Source organism: Carcharodon carcharias, chromosome 2 (genome assembly GCF_017639515.1).
Source record: "Carcharodon carcharias isolate sCarCar2 chromosome 2, sCarCar2.pri, whole genome shotgun sequence".
Lineage (NCBI taxonomy): Eukaryota > Metazoa > Chordata > Chondrichthyes > Lamniformes > Lamnidae > Carcharodon > Carcharodon carcharias.
The window spans coordinates 180966929-180983510 of record NC_054468.1 but is presented as its reverse complement, the minus strand read 5'-3'; positions in this window follow the sequence as shown (position 1 = coordinate 180983510).

Sequence of the window (16582 nt, the reverse complement as noted above, 5' to 3'; positions counted from 1 at the left end):
AGCAGCCACCCAGCATGTGATGCACGTGTTCCTCCAGGGTCTGGTAGTTGTAGGGCTCCAGTATCACCTTCTCCTCGGATGTCCACGATCTGAGCAAGGCCCTAATGGTAAGTCCCGGCTTCTGAACGTTACACACCAGATGTGTTCTAGGCCGCCGTGTTTTCCCACCAGTGTAATGGTAAATCAGGTGTGGGGGATGATTCCAGTCAGGCCTCACTTTGCATACTATTACTGGATGCAAATGGGTTCATGGTGGCCTCCAGTGGGATTTGCGTTCTGCCATGGCAGACACCATCAGATGATCTTGCCGTGATTTCATGCCGGCATAAAACCACTTTCTGCCCCTCATGCCAAATTGTCCGTCCTCACCCACTATGATGCCCGCCACCAGCGGGACTGTACGATTCCGCCCTTTACATGTTTCCTGCTGTTTATTTACAGCCATATTAGTCTTTTTACTCAATTTACTTTAGCCAGTTCTCCCCTCATACCTAAGTAATTGGCTTTGTTTCAGTTTAAGATTCTTGTTTGTGATTGGAGCATGTCACTTTCAAATTTATACCTGGAAAACAATGATATTATGCTCACTATTCCCCAGCAGATCTTTTACTATGGCATTACTAATTAACCATGTTTCATTACACAATATGAGCTCTGAGATAGCTTCATCCCTGGTTGGTTCCATAATGCATTGATCCAAGAAACTCACAAAGAAAATTCCCCAAACTCATATTCTAGACCAGTGTTGCCACTTTGATTGTCCCAGTCTATATGAAGATTAAAGTCCACCTGCAATTATTACCTTGCCTTTGTTACAAGCTCCAATTATTTCTTCTTTAATGCGCTGCCTCAAGATATAACTACTGTTAGGGGTCCAATAAACGACTCCCACCAGTGTTTTCAGACTCTTGCCATTTCTAATTTCCACCCAAACTGATTCTACTTCATGGTCTTCTGAAGCCAGGTCCCTTCTCTCTAAAGTCCTTATATCACCCTTCACTATCAGGGCTGCTCTTCCTTCTTTGTCATTTTGTCTGTATTTCCAAAATATTGTGTATCCTGGAATATTTATTTCGCAACCTTCATTACCTTGTAACCATGTCTCTGGAATGGCGATTTAATCTAAATCATAAACCTCTATTTGTGACATTAATTTATCTATCTTATTGCAAATGCTTCTCCATCCCAATAAATAACTTTTCATTTCAATTTTTTGCTTCTATTCCCTGAAATGACCTTATTCATTGATATACAAGTTTTGTTACACCCTTTGTCCCTTCTGTCCCATTCTGCTTGTCTTTACTCACACTACTATACTTCTCCGATGCCTCAGCCTTTCTCTTTGAATTTCTTAATCTGCCCTCACTTGAACTTTCCCCCACCACTGCTACTTTAAAGACCTGTCAGATAACTGTCCTTCTTGTAGTTCTTGGAGATGACGACATTGCAGTTGGCTGCCATGTCACAGATTTTCCACAGGAACGACAAACTTTGGGCTGCCCGGCGTATACAAGGTAGCCACGGCTTCCCCCTATAGTGAAGGGAGGCTGGAGGATCTTTCCCTTGCCATCCATCTTCAGAGTCACCTCAAACAGCCATTTCTGGTCCAGATCCAAAAAGTGTCCTCGACCTCACTGCATTCTCCAAACTTGTCGATGTACCTAGCGAGAAAAGTAAGCACATCCACGACGGTCACCACACAATCTTGTTGTGTTGGCATAGTGGCTCTGCTGTGAGGATTCCAAGCTGTGGCAGGTCTCTCTTCTCCTCAAACACCTTTAAGAATCTCATGTATACTGCAACTTTCTTGAAAGTTTGGTCTGCAGAATCCAAAAGTATTCTCTCAATGAAGAAGGCACCCCCTCCGCTGTCTTTCACTGCTACGTTATTGGTGTTACATATCCCCTGGTTTGGGCCTCCACTGCAGCCATCACCTCTCTATGTTCCCTACATTGGACAATGAAGCCTCAACAAAAGAGAACAAAAAATCATAGAAGAGCCTCCAATAACAAAGGGCGAAAGGCCCGAGCCTTTGCTGAAACCTCCCCAAAAATTAAATGAAATCCAAAAAAAAACCCCACAAACTTACACACTGGGACAACCATGATCATGATCTCTCCCTGCCAGGTCCTAGCAGGCACTGTTTGCTAATGAAAAGTCTCCACCTTAAGGATCAACACAATTCCTATCTCCTGCATATATATAAACAGATCTGACCTACATCAAAAGCATTCTTGCTGTAAAGAAATTGAAGGGTAAGGTCTGAAGTTAATAAAGTCAATGTTCAAATGAGAGGACGATCGAGTGTTCAGGGGCAAATTAAATGCTTTTGTTTCATTTCATCTTGAGATGTGGGCAATGTGGGCAAAGCTGTTTGTTTATACCCAATCCTAATTGTCCCAAGGAGGTAATGGACATTCTCCTTGAAATGCTGTCTTCCTTTTGCTGATGCTGCACCAACAATAGGAAATTCCAGAACCTTACCCAACAGCGATCAAAGAACAATGCTGCTCTGTGGCAACAACAACTTTTATATAGTCATTTTAAAATAATAAAATGTCCCGAGGCACTTCGCAGGAGTGTCATAAAGCAATATTTTATACCAAGCCACATAAGGCAATATTAGGGTAGATGGGCTAAATTTTGGTGAAATGGAAAAAAGAAAAGAAAGACATGTGCCTGAGGCAGCCTTGCATATTGTGAGATGTTGTTTTGTGCGTTGGTGGTCAACTCTGTGATAAACATCACCCGATGCGACTCGGGAGCCCCACTCTGTCATGGCAGTCTCTGGCACATTTGCTGCAGATGAAGGCAGTAGGCTGAGGAGGTGCACTGGCCTCTGTTTTCTCTGGGCTCTCTCCTCTCAGCTAGCTGAGCTTTCTGAGGTTTCTCCTCACCTCTTCAGTGCCACTCCAGATAATCAACCGCCAGAACTCACAGCCACCAGTGCCTGCCTTCCAATTGTCTGTGTCGATGTCCACCAACTTCATATGTCCCTTCCAGGTGTTCTTGTAGCAGAGGTATGGATGTCCAGCATGTCATATCCCAGTGACCAGTTTACTGTACAGCAGGGGCAGGATTTTCCCCTCGTTGGGCGGGCGCGACAGGCAGGCCCAGGAGCGGCTACCAAACGGTCTGCTGTCCACGATCAGGCTCCGACCGCACTGGCTGGCCAATTAATGGCTAGCCAGCGCGAAACACGCACTGAGAGCTTAAGCGCTGCCAGGGTGGAGGTGGGAGGAGCTCGAGCACTGAAAGCTCCCTGAAGGCACAGAGCTGTCTCAGGGAGCTGAAGGTTTTTTAAATGAAAAATGAAGAATCTACAATTATTATAAACATGTCCCCACATGTGACTCAGTCTCATGAAGAGGAGCAGGTTAAAAATTAGTTTAAAAACCTTTTTTTTTATTCATTATTGGAAACCTCATCCTGCCCTTGGATGAGGTTTCGCAAAAAATGCATAGGACACCTGGCCAACCATAAGGTTGGATGGGCAGCGAGAAATTCTACTTAATTACTTGCTTAATTACTTGCCTTAATAGGAATCTTAATTGTTGGCGGGTGCGCTGCCGACGCTAGTGCACGCCTGCCAATTGAAACATCACGCAAGCGCACGAGGATATTGGGACACTTACCCGACATCATCGCTTGCTATTTCACACTTGGGCATGTCGGGCGTGCACTCACACGCTAAGTTGAAGATGCTGGCACAGATCTTTGGAGATACAACTGTCATCCAGCTGATGAATGTGGCTGAGCCATTGCAGACATTGCTGGCTCAGTAATGAGTATAATGCTGATGGAATTAGCATTCTCCAGGACCTCTGAGTTGGTGACCTTGTCCATTCAAGAGATAAAATATGTCTGAGACAACAAAGGTGGGAACTGTTCAGCTTTTTCTCCTCCATAGCATATGTTGTCCAGGTCTCACAACTGTAAATGAATATACTGAGGATGCAGGCTTAGTAAGACTGATGGTTTGGTGTTCTCAGTCAGGTCACTGTTGTCCCACACTCTCTTGTTCAGCTTGGACATAACAGTCGCAGCTTTTACAATATATGTGTTGATTTCAGCAACACAAGTGACAGATCGCTAGTGATTGTGGAGCCTAGGTATGTGAAGCTATCAACAACCTCCAGCATCATATTGTCAATGCTGATAGATGGCAATATGGCAACACCCTGGGCCATGGCATTTGTATTCCTAATGCTGATGGTCAACCAAACTCTTTACAGGCATGAGAGAGTCTGTCCATCTGAATGGATATCAGGCAAGGCTGAACAGCTTACCATTAGTTCTTGAATGTAAATAGGCACCTTAAGGCATATGACAACATCAAAGGGAAAATACACCAAGAGGCCCCAGAACACAACTATGTTTGATGCCACTGCAGATCTCAAAGGGTTCTAATGATGCCCCATCACAGCTGGATCTTACCCATCATTTTGTCATAGAAAGAGGAGATCACATTGAGTAGCTTTTGTGGGCAGCCAATTTATTTCATATAGCATCTCTCAAAACCACCAGATGTCTCAAAGCACTTTACAATCAATGAAGTACTTTATGAAGTGTAGTTACTGTTGCAATTTATTTTTCATAATAAATATTCCATCAATCTGGAATAACAGTAATAAAATTTAAATCTTTAGCTGGAAAACAGATGGGAGATTAGGGCCCAATAACAAGAGAAACATAAATGTGTGACAGTAAAAGTTCATTTGCGGCGCCAAACTCTTCCATTTGGTAAACCATGTCAATCTTTCCTGTTATAGATTCTAACTCTTGCATTTGATCTTTTGCGAAAAAAGTGTTATATTTTCTCCTTAACGCACTAAGGTGGGTCAGAAAAACTTAATCCCCACATCTTCATTCTCACACAAATTTGATTGAATTCTTTGAGGAAGTGACAAGAAGGGTTGATGAAGTAGTGCAGTGGATGTTGTGTACATGGATTTTAGCAATGTATTTGACAAGGTCCCACATGGCAGATTGGTCAGGAAAGTAAAAGCCCATGGGATTCAGGGTAATGTGGCAAACTGGATAAAAGGTTGGCTTTGTAACAGGAAACAAAGGGTAATGGTTGATGGATGCCCTTGCAAATGGAAAGTTGTCTCAAGTGGCGTTCCACAGGGCTCGGTGTTGGGACACTTGCTGTTTGTGTTATATATTAACGATTTGAACGTGAACATGGAGGGCACGATTGGGAAATTTGCAGATGACACAAGGATTGGCCGAGTAGTGGATAGTGTAGAGGATAGCCATAATCTCCAAAACAATATAGATGGGTTGATGGAGTGGGCGGTAAAGTGGCAGATGGATTTTAACATAGAGAAGTGCGAGGTCATACATTTAGGGAGGTCAAACAGTTGCAGGGATTACAAAATAAATGGGAATATACTAAGAAGGGTAGATGAAGTGAGAGATCTTGGTGTACAAGTACACAGGTCCCTGAAGGCAATGGTTCAAGTAGACAAGGTTGCAAAGAAGGCATATGGAATGCTCTCCTTCACTGGCAGAGGTATAGAATATAAAAGTAAGGATATAATGTTGGAATTGTATAAAACACTGGTGAGGCCACAAATGGAGTATTGTGTGCAGTTCTGGTCACCACATTACAGGAAGGATGCAATAGCTCTGGAGAGATTGCAGAGGAGGTTTACAAGAATGTTGCCAAGGTTAGAAAAGTGTAACGCCGTGGAGAGATTGGATAGGTTGGGGTTATTTTCCTTAGAACAAAGAAGCATGAGAGGTGACTTGATTGAGGTGTACAAAGTTATGAGGGGAATAGATAGAGTGGACAGGATAAAATTGTTTCCCTTGGTGGAGAATTCTAGAACCAGGGGACATAGATTCGAGATAAGTGGTAGAAGGTGTAGGGGGGACATGAAGAAGAACTGTTTTACGCAGAGGGTAGTGGGTGTCTGGAATTCGCTGGCCAAGTTGGTAGTAGAAGCAGAATCTCTAAACCTTTTTAAAAAGTACCTGAATCTGCACCTTGAGTGCTGTAAGCTGCAGGGCTATGGGCCGGGTGCAGGAAGGTGGGGTTAGAAAGGGCACCTGGGTGTCCTCGGGCTGGCATGGACAAGATGGGCCGAATGGCTTCCTTCTCTGCTGTAATTTTTCTAGGGTTCTATGAGATGGCTGCCATACCCTGGCTGAAAAGATGAGGTCATTCATTGTTTATCTGCATTGGATGGTCAATCACTTCCGTGCAACATTGGCACTGATTACCACTGCCATCGCCTACCGAGCCGGAGTGGTAATGTAGCTGTCCCTCCTGCAGCCAGAGCAGGGGTAGAAAGCACCATAGCGGGTCTCCACAGCGTCCAAAAGGTGCTGGAAGGCTGCAGTCTTCGTGCTTTCCAGGGCCAGGTCTTCTTTGCTGCAGTCCAGGGCTGGAAACTCTGAGCACAGCTACAATACACAGCATGTAAACCCACCATCACGGCTGGTGGGTAAAACATTGTTTTACTCGCCTGCTACTGCACTTAGTGCAAATCTGGGACAATTCTGCCCAATGAGTCACGTAATGAGCCAATTGCAAGGATATTTTTTTAAAAACGACAAAAATACTCAGCACCATGTTAACAGTGCTTTATATTGTTAGTGAAATGATTAATGTTTGCACCATCCTTATTATAACCTGTACGTTAGGAGCCATTCTCTGTCTGATGACGTGTATGAATTTCTCCATACTACACCAAAAATGTTTACAAGACAATGTTAAATCTGATTATGACATATATTGCAAAATCCTATAATTCAATGAGCAATTTTGAGTAATATTCTTCTCTTAGAAATTCTCCAGGACATTGCAGAATACTCAAGGACCGATATTTTACAAATCTTGTATTATTCAATAACAGTCTCTTATGATCTTCTAATCCATTCTTTTTGAGCATCTATAAGAATCCTATAGACACCATGGATTTGAAATGTCACATATTCATTAATACACTGACAATCAAACTACCAACAGGTAGTGGAGCATTTCAAGTTAAATAAAGTAAATATTTTTTTCCAGGCAGGGGTCTTGATCTATCCAGTTTATTGATTTATTACTCTACAAACTATTGGTGAATAATGCTCCTACAGACACTTGCAATGAATATGCTGGAAATCACTTTGTTGTTGCCTTGCTTCACCTCTTAGTTCTAGAATTTGAACAGATTTATTCATTCACATTAGGGACATCTCAATTGTATCCTTGTGTCGCGTGGATTCATATTTACAGAGCATATTCCAGGCAATGTGCTCTAAATGAAGTCTTTCAACAGCACTTATTCTGCTCACTTTTTACAACTGTATCATGTTTTATATTAAAATCCTGCCCTTTGAATTATTTTAGTTGACTTTTTTAATGACTTCTTTGTGATGGATTTGGTTTAAAAATGGGTTTTGTGTATATTTTGTTCTTTTTCTTTGTTGGAACTGAACTTGTCTTTTTGTGTGGCTGGGCCTTAGGAGTTAATCTTGAAAAGTTTGCTATGTTTTCCGTTGGCTTTATATTTCTTCTTGGTCTTTTTCTTTCTCAATACTTTGTGAGAGGTTTTGTTTCATTTTTTAGTTGGTTTGCTGTCTGATGGTGGTGCTCCAATTCGGATGAGGTGATTTGGTTGGTTGTATTGCACTCTGTGGTGTGATTCCTGGTGTTTTTCGAGTCACGCTCTTTCGTGATATGGGTTTTTTAACATTTGGTCCAACATTCTGATGAGAAGGTTTGGCTCTCACTGGTTTTCTGAGATTGTTTTTCTTGGTAGGCCTTACTCTTATCAAATGTGTCATCGGAGGTCGGCTTATAGTTGGAGCATTTGTAGTTGCAGGCTACTTTGTCTTGAGTCTCTCTCTTGAAGCTATAGCTGGGACAGCTGCCATACCATTTATTTCCATGAATGTCCCTGAAAGATCAACATAATATTTACTTTTCTCAGAGCAATAACAAATGTTACAAATGCAAACTACTTCTAATTCTTCAAAGTCATTGATAAGAAACTAGGAAATGTGGGTGAGCAGGGAGATTTGGGCACATATACAGAAATCACTAAAGGTTAGTTACAAGAAGTAATTTAAAAAGCTAATGGACTATTTACCTTTATTTCAAGGGGGTTGAAATGCAAGAGGATAATAATTATGCTACAGATATTTAAAGTTCTAGTTAGATTGAACCTAGAGTACTATGTTTAGTTCTGGGGCATAAATAGACAAAATTGGCACCGAAGCAAATAGGCAAATAGGAAACATAGTGCAGCTGAACAAATGTTTGGTCAAAGAGTTAGTTTTTAAGGATAATCTTAAAGAGAGAGAGGGTTAGAGATATGGAGACATTTCAGGGAGGGAATTCCTGAGTTTAGGGCCTAGACAACTAAAAGCATGCTGTCCAATGGTGGGGCATAATAAATGGGGGGTGCACATGAGACTAGAATTGGAGAAACAGAGTTGTCAGTGGGTTGTAGAGCTCAAAGGGGTTACAGAAATAAGCAGAGCAAAATTGAGACTTGGGGCTTGAATGTTAACAGGGGCAATTCATGCAGGCAGGGAGGTGCAATTTCAGAGGGGAAACGTGGAAATCCAGGTATCACTGCATGCTGTGCATTTCTACCTCCATAGTGTGTGTCCTTTCTATTAGACAAGCTTGGTTTCCACTCAGGCAAGAAGAACTCCACAGCATGAGCAGGAGGAGTAGATCCCATTCCGGACCCAATGTGAGGGTGGAGGTGGAGGTGGGGGTTGGGTGGGTATGGACCCCAGCCCTGGTGGGGGAATGGGGAGGCAGGGGGTTGTCAATCCTGGGATATGGGGGGCATTTAATCCCATGGGTAGGTTTGACCCCTGATCCTGGAGATAGGGCAGGGCTGTGAGGGTAGAGGGTGAGGGTTATGGTTTCATCCCTAGGGCCTCTTATATCGGAAAGTGGGGCAATGGTCTGAAGAGTGCTCCTCCTCGCCCACAAGCAGTGCTGTCAAGGTTTTCCAGGAGCATTTTGACTGCCAGTCCCTTGCCTCAATTCCATTACATCCAGAAATGGGTAGGTTGGAGACAGGTGGGGGTTGGCTTTCAGGTTTTTAAAATTTCTGATTGCTAAAATTCAGCACATTGTGTTTACCTGTAGATATTTTGAGCTCCTCTTTAAAATTAATCCTCTGAACCCTGCATAGTATTTTCCGCTTCTTTGAATAGTTTATTTGCTATGCCATCCACATAAGTTCTAGAGTATGTTAAAGAAATTGGCAGGAAAGTTTGGGTGTAAGTAGATATCAGAAAAACCGTCACACAGAAGGGTAGAATTTGGGATTATCTTTCCAATCAAAGCCCCCACATTGCAAATTCCAATTGTAACTTTTAAAGATGCAATGACCTTGTGAAACCGTTTTGACAAAACTCTTCCGTTCATTTCTGAATACTTGGTTTATTGCTACAAATTATGCGAAAATACATTGAACTCGCTTTTAAATCAAAAGTGGGACATAGCAAAGTGAACAGGGAGGATTGACTGATATTAATGTCCCTGTTGTAAACTTCACAATCAAAAAGACTGGGCAGTTAAATGCTAGGAGGCTGCTGCTTGGGACAATGGGCCACAGGTTGCAACACAAGGGCCCGTAAATTACTTGGAGTGGCAGTCAGCATCGAATTGCCATTCTGTACACAATCACCTTTGTGAATTTTCTTGCATGCCTGTCTCATCCGACATTCCACCTCAGGCCAAGCGAGATCCAAGCAGTGCAGCTGTCCTTGAGACTCAGCGTTGAAGTCCGGGGTGGGGTGGGGGGGTGGGGATGGAGGTGGTGGTGGATTCTGCGGGTGGGATGTCAGAGGTCATGGGGCAGTTTGGGGGGGGTCATAGGTCGGGGGTATTGGGTCGGGGGGTTGGAGGTCAGCAAGTGGGGAAGTCGGATCAAACCTGCCGAGGCCTGGCCTGGGTCTGTGGGGTATAGTATTTGGGTTGGGTTGGGTCGGGCCTGCTCCGGTGTTGGAGTTGGGTCGTGGGGGTGTCGGGTCGGAACATGGGGGGCTGGGCTGAGATTAGGGCCTCTGGGGGGGAGTCCCGTGCAAGTGGGGGGAATTCCATGGGGGGGATCTGGGTTGGTGAATACCTGGGGGGGTGGGGGTGATTATTCGGAGGCTGAGGGGAGTCCCATGGGGGGTTTCGGTCTCTGTTTTTACAATAGTTACCCAGAAGTTAGAAGAGATTTTAATTCTTCTAACTTTCTGTGAGTAACTATTGGTATAAAAACAAAAAAACTGCGGATGCTGGAAAACTATTGGTATAACCCTGTTGGAACCATCGAAGTTCACAAGTTAAATTGCATTTTCGGATGGTTCCCAGCGCAGAGTAATTGCCCAGAGGAAGTTTGCACTTCTGGGTAATTGCCATGCGAACACTTACCTGTGAAGTTCCAAGACGGGTTTCCCTGCCCAACTTTGGGGTACAGCACCCACCCCCCCAAGCTGCGTTGGATAGCTTGGACATTACGGCTCAGGGAAGTGCTCCAGGAGGGGAATGCCAGTCAGAAGAGATGGAGAAGTCTGAGACAATGGAGGTTCAAAGATCCCTTGTGGGTCCAGGAGGGGAGCTCCTTAAAAAAAATTCGAAAAGCTCACCTTTCTGGTTGTTTTCTGGCCATGGCTGGTTTTCCTAGCAGGATTAGCCTGACAGAGAAAAGATTACTGTTCCTCCTGGACCTCAGGTTAAGATAGATTGGGCTCTGATCTGTATGTTTAAAAAGAACTCCGCTAGCTTAGGGCAGACCTCCTTGCTGCCTGCAACTTAAAAATTGTGGGAAAGGACTGGTTAAGTCCCCCGTTAACTGCCTTTTGCATGGTTTTTGCCAGGCATGGAGTGTTAAGATCAGCCCCATTGGGTCACTAGTTTGACACTAACAATGAGAAAAAACTTCCGAAAAATTTATTATGAAGATGATGGCCAAGATTTTCTGGTCCTGCCAGCGGCAGGCATCATCGCAATCAAGATGGGAAAATTTAGCAAGCGGCCAAAAATTGACTGGGCCTGGAGTCACATGCAGGCCAGACCAGGTAAAGACAGCAGATTTCCTTCCCTAAAGGACATTAGTGAACTAGGTGGGTTTTTATAACAGTTGATTGTTTCACAGTCAGCACTACCAACACTAGCTTTATCAATTGAAATTAAATTCCACCAGCTGCCAAGGTGGGAGTTGAACAAATTTCCCCAGAGCATTAGCCTGGGCCTCTGGATTACTAGTCCTGTGAAATTACCATTATGTTACCATCTCCCTACATAGTTAAACAGTAAAAGTTTCAAAATAGAAATAACCACATTTAACTGTCATGAAGAGCTGTTAGTGTCTATCATGTTATTGGAAATTATTTTTAAATTGGAATTGTAACTCTTTCCAGTACAAACCCATTTCCATCTGTTTCAGATGAAGTTACATTGTTTCAGTTTGCCATTGTGAGATTTGAACTCTTGATAATCTTTTAAATGAAAACCAAATCAACAAAATTGGGATAAATCAGGCACAGCCCCTAATTCAGGTCAGCTGTAAAACCAAGAACAAAGTTTAAAGGAAACTTACAAACTTTAAATCAAAATGTGATTAAAGGGGTCAACAAAGCACCCCAGTCCCCGCGGTGCCCACCGAGCACGGAAGGCCTCGAGAGTGCCAGCAGACACCGCGTGCTCCTTCTCCAGGGACATCCGGCAGCGAACGTAGCCACGGAAGAGGGACAAACAATCGGGCGGGACTCCCCCGTCGATCGCCCGCTGCCTGGACCTGTTAATGGCCAACTTGGCCATAATATTACACTCATTTCAATATGGTCATTACAGACAATCAGGCAGTGCAATGGTATTGGAGTAATCAGTATACATGATAGTTTGTCATTGTGAGATTTGAACTTTTGATCTTGGGGTTACAAACCCAGGACCATAACCACTTGGCTATTTAGGCCAAGCTAAAAGTTTCAAGGATTGCATTCTAACCCTGGTGCAGACAAGGGAGTTACCTGTATCACAACACTGTGGTAACTCTTTCGAGTACAAACACATTTCCATCTGTTCCTATTCAGATAAAGTTACATTGTTTCATAGTTTGCCATTGTGAGATTTGAACTCTTGATCTTGGGGTTACAAACCTAGTACCACAGCCACTTGGCTATTTAGGCCAAGCTAAAATTGGAATTGTAGTGGGGTCTGTATCTGTGTGTGTCTTAATTGGATTAAAACCAGCTACTCTAGGTGCTTTGATGTATAGTACCTTGAGATGTTAATTGGGTAAACAGTAAGGAAGTTAAAAGGTAAAGTGTACATTTGCATTTATTGGATAAAGCATTCGAGAGTGGGAGTAAAATCTTGTGTCTAGCTGGAAGATGCCAAGAAATGTGTTCATATTACTAATAAAATTAGTGGGATGAAAATGTTGCTGTTAGAAGATGTGACATTAAAAGCTTAATGATACAATGGAAAATTTACATTCAAAGGGGAAGTTAGGCATATACAGCAAGGGGTGTGTGTGCTAGGCAGAGGCATTTAAGATCTAACCAGCCTGTAAAACCTACAACTGTGTCTACAAAGCAACCAAATTTCAAGGGACCTCATTTTGAATTTGTAAGGTCAAATGTGCTTTGCCTGGTGTCTGTTTAAAGTCTTTGGACAGAATTTTGCCCTTGGCAGGCAGGCTCGGCAGAGGTGGGCAGGGGTGGTCAGGGTGCTGACTGCCGCCTGCGATTGGCACTGCACCACGATTTCACGCTGGTGGGCCAATTAATGCCCGCACAGCATGAAACGCGAACAGCTGCGCTCAGCACTGCCTGTGCAGAGAGGAGGGGGGAATTGTGAGTGGACTGAGTGCAAACTTTGCGCATGCATGCAAGTGAGCGCTTCATAATCTTCCTGAGGCACAGAGCTGCCTTAAGGGGTTGAAGAGATATATTTAAAAAATAAAGAAAAGAAAAATGTAATAAAACATGTCCCCTCATGTGACTTTGTCAATTCATGTGTAAAACTTTAATTTTATTTTTATTTGCTTTTGGAAGCCTCATCCCACCTGTGCAAAGATTGCTTGGCCTTTTCGCCTGCCCACCAACTGTTAGGTTGGACAGGCAGCAAAAAAATGAGCTAAATTGATTATTTAATGGTCTTAACAGGCCTTTTAATTGTCGGTGGGTGTGCTGCCAATTCCAGCGTACTCCTGCCAACCAAACTATCATGCAGCTGTGCATGTGCTCAGCCGACATCAATGCCCGTCATTTCACGCTCGAGCAGGTCAGGCACGCACCCGCCTACCAAGCAAAAATTTCTGTCAAACACATGAACACCTTTGGTCTGTCCGCAAGCATGACCCAGATCTCCCTGTCACTTGCATTTCAACACACCACCCTGCTCTCGTGCCCATATGCCCATCTTTGGCCTGCTGCAATGTTCCAGTGAAGCTCAACGCAAACTGGAGGAAAAGCACCTCATCTTCCGACCAGGCACTTTACAGCCTTCCGGACTGAATATTAAGTTAAACAACATTAGATCATGAACTCTCTCCTCCATCCCCACCCCCTTTCCGATCCCCCTTTTTTCCAATAATTTATATAGAATTTTCTTTTCCCACCTATTTCCATTATTTTTAAATGTATTTCCATCCATTGTTTTATCTCTACCTTTTAACCGATTTCGATCCCTTCCCCCTACCCACCTCCACTAGGGCTATCGGTACCTTGCTCGTCCTGCTTTCTATCCTTAATGTCACCTATTAGCACATTTCTTAGCTAATATCACCATCTTCAACACCTCTTTGTCCTTTTGTCTATGACATCTTTTGGCAATCTCTACCTATCACTGGCCCTCTATCCCGCTTTACTTGTCCCACCCTCCCTTAAACCAGTTTATATTTCACCTCTTCTCTATTTTTCCTTAGTTCTATTGAAGAATCGTACGGACTCGAAACTTTAACTGTGTTCCTTTCCACAGATGCTGTCAGACCAGCTGAGTTTTTCCAGGTATTTTTATTCTTGTTTTGGGTTTCCAGCATCCGCAGTTTTTTGCTTTTATCTTTATGAAAATTTCTGTCCCATGCGTTACTGTTGCCTTGGCGAAGAATTACCTGGGAGTGATTCATCTGGGGTTTTGCCTAAAAGTTAGAATGGTAACTTGTAGACATGTGTATATGTTTAGTTTGTTGTTAAATTAATAATTAGTTAATTTAGTTTTATATAAAAAAAACCCTCTTGAGGCTTGGTGGTCTTATTACTGAATTCAGAGCTGCATCTCAAACACACCAATTGAAAATATAGGTTATGATAGTTGTTTATGTTTCCCTCTGGGCTTTAAACAACTCAGCCTTTACCAACTGCTGTGTCATAACAAAACAACAATTTTAAAGTAGTGAAATATCCCAAGGCTCTTCGCAGGAGTGGTATGAAACATAATTTGACATCGAGCCACATTAAAAGCTAAATGGGATGCCCAAAAGGCCAGAATTGGAGGAGTGCAGAGATCCAGGAAGTTGGATGGCTTAAGGAAGTTACAGATTTAGTGGGAAGGGGTGGTGGGTTGGGGGGGTGCGTAAGGCCATGGGGGATTTGAACATGAGGATAAAAATGTTACATTGATATACATAATTAATTTATCATTTCAATGTCGAGTTCACTATTTTGCACCTGTTTTAAAACTCAGTACAGTACGAATCACAATGAAATCTCTCTGTCAGGGAAAATATCATTTTTGCACAGCTGCATTCTGAGTACAAAGTCACTCACAGCTAATGACATTAAATAATAATTTTTGCATTGTGGATTTATACCTGATGAAAAACAGAACAAAATCAGCTAACTTTATTTTGTAATCTTTATCTGAGATAGGTAAATTTTGTTTCAATCAAACCTCTGGACTGGCATAAGATAGTGATGGAGATCTATATTCAAACTGCAATGTATTGCGGGAAATATAAAAGGTTTATCTTTTAAGGGTAATGCAGTGCCAGATTAGCAGGGCATCTTCTTGCACATGTATTTGCTTACAAAGTAACCATAGAACAACACCAAGATTAAGCAATGGATGAAGCTAGAGGTTATGTACTTCATCAGAGAGAAGATATCTTCCCCCGATTGAACAGTTTGGATTCCAAAGTTGAAGGAGCAATTATTGTTGCTCTACTTAAAATTTGAGTAATACCAACTGGCAACCATTATTTTGCCCTTCTTATTGTGAATGATTTTAACTAATGTATCTGCATTTCTACCTTTTAAAGTAGAATGCAATTAATACTTTACTAATGTGAAAATAGATAAGGAAGAGAATAGAACAGAATATCATAAGCAGTCGCTGTGAAAAAGTGGGTTTTCATTTCATAAGATTAATTGTACCCTGTAAAAGAAATTGTTTCTCAATTCATTTGAGTAATTGCAGCCAGTTAAGAACTGAACTGTTAATTTGTGAGATTAATTGTGCTCTGCAAGGAACTGAACTCCAACTCATGGGATTAATTGTGACCTGTGAAAACCTGTGCAGTTTTCTGCTCATGTAATTCATTGCTTCTCAGTTCTTTTCTCATGGAACTCGATTATCTGTGAAGAGCTCAGCAGTTCTCAACCGGTGAAACTGAGCGTTAAAATGTTGCTGCAATGCTCAAAGCGTGTGCACTTCGTCCACACTCAGCCCATGACTTAAAATATTAATTTATGTGCAACATGATAACCAGCAGCCACATGGTCTCAGTTTGGCTTCTGTTCACATTACCATGGGTTCTTAAGAAGTATTAGAATGATGGATTATTGACTTTGCAGTAATTTCTTATATTGATGATTAACTCTTACATTCTAAATGGGGGTGGGGTTTGGGTCAAATTTTTAGTATGAATGGCATTATGTGCTCACCTCCTTGGTCATTTTCTTAGGGGACATTCAAGAATGCATGACTTCATATTTTGCACAAATAGAAGTACCGATGTATCGGGGTCCTCCAAATGTAATGCACAATTGATTAGTTAAGCAAAGCATTCATAAACTTACCAAACAGCCATTTAACCAATATGTTGTGCCAGGATCTATCCAACTTTGAAGTATGAAATCAATGGACAGCCCAAACAATGGAAAGCATGATTTACTGAAGATCTGCACATTATAGTTTACAGTGTGAGGCCAAAGATAACTTAGGGTAACCTGTTAATAACTATTTGCGCAGGTAGATATGAGGTAACTTGTTCTGGAAATTAACAGGGAGACAACACCACAGAACTGGAGATACCTTGTAAAGAAAGAAAGTATCTGGATCACCAAAAAGAGGAAAGGATGAGAAATGAAGATGATCATGATAAAATGTAGCCAACCATATTGCAAGATCAGTTCAAATGAAGAAGATCCTTTCATTCATTCGATTGTCAACCTTGCAGAATATTAGCCCCATTATTTTCCCATTATATCATCTATTTGTCTTTAAAACTAATCCAGTGTCAGACCCAGGCTCCCTTTGGCAACCGTTTCCATTTGACCCTTTACCCTCCCTGTAAGAAAATATTTCTTACCATCCACCATGGACTTCTCCTCCACAATCTTCAACAGACCTCAGATTCTATTGTCTTGTCAAACAAGCGAGCACGATCCTGGGTTTACTTTA